The 5,335-nt window shown below is 41.4% G+C and overlaps 1 protein-coding gene across 3 annotated transcripts in view; it reads right to left on the reverse strand.

Annotated features, from left to right (window-relative positions):
- Positions 1 to 5,335, reverse strand: part of CRTAC1 (cartilage acidic protein 1) — a 416,360-nt gene that overhangs the window by 47,593 nt on the left and 363,432 nt on the right. The window lies entirely within an intron of this gene.

Below are 5,335 nucleotides of genomic sequence, written 5' to 3' on the forward strand. Positions count from 1 at the left end.
TAGGGGGAGGGGGGGGGGGTCTGCTGTGCATGTGAACATGCACACCCATGCCATGTGTTTCTGTGGACAATTAGCTCATATCCAGAAACATGCAGCCATAACAGCTTAATGCAGGTAAGACTCTCACACCTTTGGGAAAACCAACGCAGACAGCAACAGAGCAGGGGAAAGGTTAGAATCTCTAAGATTTGCCCTCACTTCCTGTTCTGGTGGTTGGTACATCAAAAACTGAAAGTGAGAGAAAATCCCCTCAACCGGAATAAAGAGCACAAAGGTTTCTTCACTCATTTAAAATTGGCTGATGTTGTTGTAATCATGATTACTTCCAAGGCAAATGTTGTGTAGGTCTTGGCTCTAAAGTAGTCCTTCTGTAGCTAAAGTGTCAATAATATAGATATCAATATTTACTGCCTGGCCAAAAAAAAAATCAACACCTGGATTTCGGGCAGTGTTATGATCTGGGGTTGCTGCAGTTGGTCAGGTCTAGGTTCAGCAATGTTATGTCCCCAAACAATGAGGTCAGCTATATATCTGAATATACTGAATGACCAGGTTTTTCCATCAATGGCTTTTTTCTTCCCTGATGGCACATTGGGCATATTCCAAGATGACAATGCCAGAATTCATCGGTCTCAGATTGTGAAAGAGTGGCTCAGGGAGCATGAGACATCATTTTCACACATGGATTGGCCACCTGGCAAGACCTTAACCCTAGAAAATAAATGATTTCTTTGTAGCTGGCTTTGCTCTTCCTCATCTCAGGCCAATTTATATCCGTAAAAAGAGATGATTGCTTCAGTGTTACCTGAATAAAATAATACATAATAGAACATTGGCATTTCTATGTACTGTATTCTGAGGTTGTATTTCTATCATACATTGCCTGGCCAAAAAAAAGTCACCTCCTGAATTCAGCTAAGCAAATAGGTCAGGCCCTTCCATTGGATAAGTGTTATGATCTGGAGTTGCTACAGTTGGTCAGGTCTGGGTTCAGCAATGCTATGTCCCCAAAAAATGAGGTCAGCCGTCCACCTGAATATACTGAATGACCAGGATTTTCCATCAGTGGATTTTTTCTTCCCTGATGGCACATTGGGTATATTCCAAGATTACAATGCCAGGATTTATGGGGCTCAGATTGTGAAAGAGTGGTTCAGAGAGCATGAGACATCATTGTCACACATGGATTGGCTACCACAGACTCCAGACCTTAACCCCTTTGAGAATCTTTGGGATGTGCCGGAGAAGACTTTACACAGTGGTCCGACTCTCCCATCATCACTACAAGATCTTGGGGAAAAATGAATGCAACTCTGGACGTAAATAAATGCTGTCTCATTGCATAAGCTTATGGAAATGATGCCACAGCAAATGTGTGCTGTAATCAAAGCTTAAGGCGGTCCAACAAAATATTAGAGGATCTGACTTTTTTTGGCCAGGCCCTATATATATACACTTTTTGTAATTTTTGTCCCTTTACACAAAAAAGGAAACAAAGACAAAAAAAAAAAAAGTAGCAGCAAGAAAGATTTCCTCTAATAGATGGTTGTTACTGTGTACCTCATTTTTCAAAATGACCTTCATAAGAACAGTCTTTGTTGCCTCACAGCAGCCAGTCAAATTCAAACCTGCGCTTGAAAATGACAGCTGGAGAATGCGGGCTCCGGGCACTTGTTGCTTGACTCAATCCTTTATTCCAACATCAGGGAATAGACAAATAACTGCAAATCAGTATTACAAATTTCACAAACGTATTCTTTTTTCCTCAAATGGGATGTGCGATGCAGCTGACAGCACCTTCTTCCTGTTTAATAATGACAGAGCTATGTCAGAGGCACAACTTCTTACAGTGCACACTGACACATTAGAAGAGCTGCATATAGCAACCCCAGATACATTATCCAAAGATATGGGGTAGCATTATTAATGTGTTCTTAAATAAAACCCAAGCTTTTGTACAAACAGTGTGTTTGGTTTATTCCCTGATTTTAGAATAAATGACACAATTCAAGTTACATAAAAAAATAACAATGGAAATGCTTTACAAACCACACGTTATCCTTGACCTGCAGTTTTCAGTGTGAACACGTTCTTTTCAGTCTTGCAAAACATTCCTTTATATACAGCAGACAATCAGTTCTCAGTTTTCATTTTCTCACTACTTTCTTCTGCATGAGGGCCATGCCAGGTGAGCGATCCTATCACTGGTGACATCTCGCCAGCGTCAGGATCATTAAGAGACAACTCACCTTTTCCTATATGTTCACTCAATTGCTAGACCAGTGTGAGACTCTGTAGCATTTGAGGCCAGCAAGGTCGTGATGCAATAAGGTAAATGGCTGCCTCACCATTGTAATTTGGCCATTTGCCAAGTGTTATGCATTACCAGGAAAAGTGGTGGCCCTATCTTGACAAATTTGTTGGCTGTATTTTTATGTGACTACCAATAAAGACTGGAACTCAACTACCAGGCTGTATGACAGCTTACTCATTTTAAGCAGTTACAACAACTTTTTTTTTTTTCGGGATGAAGTTTTTCCATAACTTAGTAAAAGCTGATAATTGAAACCCCCCCCAAGTCAGTGATTAATGGTTTGTTCCAACCCTCTATCTTACACTTTTGCTAGACAGCATTGTCTGTTAATGGAAACGGAGAAATACCAGACTTACTGGCTGGATCACTAAAGCTGTCCATACACCTATAGATTTTCTGCAGATTTTCTATGGTCAAATGGAAAAAGTGCAACAGATTCCTCCATCTACACTAAACTGTGTGAATGGAGGAATCTCCCACTTGGCCAAGCTTTAGTATCTTGCTACTTGGCCCCGCTGGCTGTCAAAATACATGAACAATATGATTGGATGCAGGCATCATTCAGGTATTTTGAGAGCCAGCGGGGCCAACTAGCAAGATACTGAAGCTTGGCCCAGTGGGAGATTCCTCCATCCACACAGTTTAGCCTAGATGGAGGAATCTGTTGCACTTTTTCCGTCTGACCATAGGCTGATAGAAAAAAATCTATAGAAAATCTATTAGTCTATGGCCAGCTTAAGTTATATCAAAGGAAAAAGGCCTAGAAAGCCACCACATCTAAGGTTGACAAGCTACAATATATTACATTTTTGCTTTTGGGATTAGATATTCTTTAAGCATACTTTTAATTGTAAGTCATTACTGAAGCAAGCATTTTAACTGCTGTTTGCGTCCTTGTTGGAGTAGAGTTAGTAGATTTATCCTTACTTAAAATAAGGAAAGTGCATTTTTTTATAGCTGCCATTGAAACAGGAAGTAAAGGAAATCTCCACATGAGGATATCTGTTCTGGTGAAGGTTCTCATGTTACATCTAGTAGTACTTAGCAGGGGCGTCCCGAGGCTGGGGGTCACCCGGGGGCGGAGACCGGGTGACAACCCGCTGTGACGTTGCCACGCGTGCGCGATGACATCATCGCGCATGCGTAGTGGCCTTATTGACACCTGTCGGCGGCCATATTGGTGATGAGCGCCGGCAGAGAGAGGAGGGGATAAGGTATGCCGCCGGGTCCCCTCCTCTCTCCTGACACTGTTGGGCTCTCCGTCCGTGACCGACTGCCCGACTTTTCATGGTTGACACCAAAATTACAGTCAGTGATTTTGGTGTCACCCCTCCAATGGTGGCACCCGGGTGTGGGCCGCACCCCCGCACTCCCCTTGTGACGCCACTGATGCTTGGTCATGTTCAGCTGAACTTGTTCTGAAATTTTTAAGTTGTTTCATCACTTATACCAGCTGATGAAGCTGCTTGGATAACTAACGAACCACCTTTATAGAACAAGTCCAATTGAATGTGGCTAACTACTACTAAATATATCAATAAAGATATTTCTACTTTATGTTTCCCGGGTCGTGAGAGGAAATCTCCCCAATAGAAATACAGACAGCAATAAAACCTGGCAGATGTCCTAACTCTCCTCCACTCCACCTAGCAGGGTTCCCCTTTAAAACACACAGAAACATGCTAATATACAGCCTTAGGCACAGCTAAAATCCTTTTATTCTTTGTCATAGTTTCCCATACAGTTCACTCTGCTTTTTGTTGAGATTCACACTCTATATATCATTCTGGCTGTATGCTGCCCGCTTTCGAGGAACGCAACGCTGTCTGCAAATTCCATTTTGTTCAACAGGTTAGCAGGTGTCCTGCACTCGGCCAAGAAAATGCATCGCCCAGGTAGGGGATAAAATGTGAAAATACCCGGATCCAGGAATATATTACAGACAAGTGTTCTTTTGCTTTAGCATGGTGGAGGCCACATTTTCTGAGTTTTTCCTCTTCACTTCTTTTTTGCTGATCAACCATTTTAAAAGCAATCAGTCATAATATAGTGATGGGATCAGTTTAGTGCAAAAAAAATAAACAACATGTTTCAATGCACTTTTTCATTGTTTACTGGTTTAAAAGAGAACCATGGGGTAAGTGTTATTCCACCTATTTCTCTTAAGGGTCATGGGAGGACATATACTAGCCTCCTCCCGCGAGCCAATGCTCAGTATATCAGCATAGACACCCATGTAGAGTTTTTGATGTTCTGCACTTGTTTGGGGCGGAGGGGTCCCCTAGTTGGACTGGATTTTCAATCACAACCATAAAATACATCAACAGGTTCTGTTGATTTCCCCGGAAACATTTGTATGACTTGGTACCATGCAGTACCATCAGATTATGAGCTACAAGGCGAATCCTGAGGTGAATGGTCGCGTGCGTTCTGTACCGCTAATACTGATGCCGTGTAAATGGATAAAACAAAATGCTACTGTGTGTTTTTTTTCTCCTCTTACAATATAGAACATCTTGCAGTCTGGTGAGGAAATTGTGTTGACAAGGATAATGCAGTCATTTTAAAACATGTTATGAAAATGTTACAGTTATCTTGTCAGAGTAATTTAACAATTGCATGCGCTCATGTTTGCCCCACTGTAAAATGCACTCAATAAAACCGTGATGGTGTTGTTACAACTGGAAGATAAAAGCATATGTGTTCTTATGTGGTATCTTAATCTTACGGCAACAATTATCACATTGCCATGTGGCTTTGAATATTCAGTTTAATAGAGTTAAAAGAAATTGTAAATGAAATGTGAACAGAGAGAATGTGATTCTCTAAACTCGGCACAGATTGATGCGTAGATGTTTTCATAGACGACATTAAATAATTCAATCCCCGCTTTGTACTGATAACGATAATCACATTATACAGCTGCTGTTTTTGGAGTACTTCATTTTAATGAAGGTTACTATACATGGGTGTCAGTAGACTATTCACTGGGGGGGGTGTTGGGTGCTGCCAGTGCAAATA

The sequence above is a fragment of the Nanorana parkeri genome, unplaced genomic scaffold, assembly GCF_000935625.1.
Source record: "Nanorana parkeri isolate BGI_ZX_2015 unplaced genomic scaffold, ASM93562v1 scaffold2, whole genome shotgun sequence".
Lineage (NCBI taxonomy): Eukaryota > Metazoa > Chordata > Amphibia > Anura > Dicroglossidae > Nanorana > Nanorana parkeri.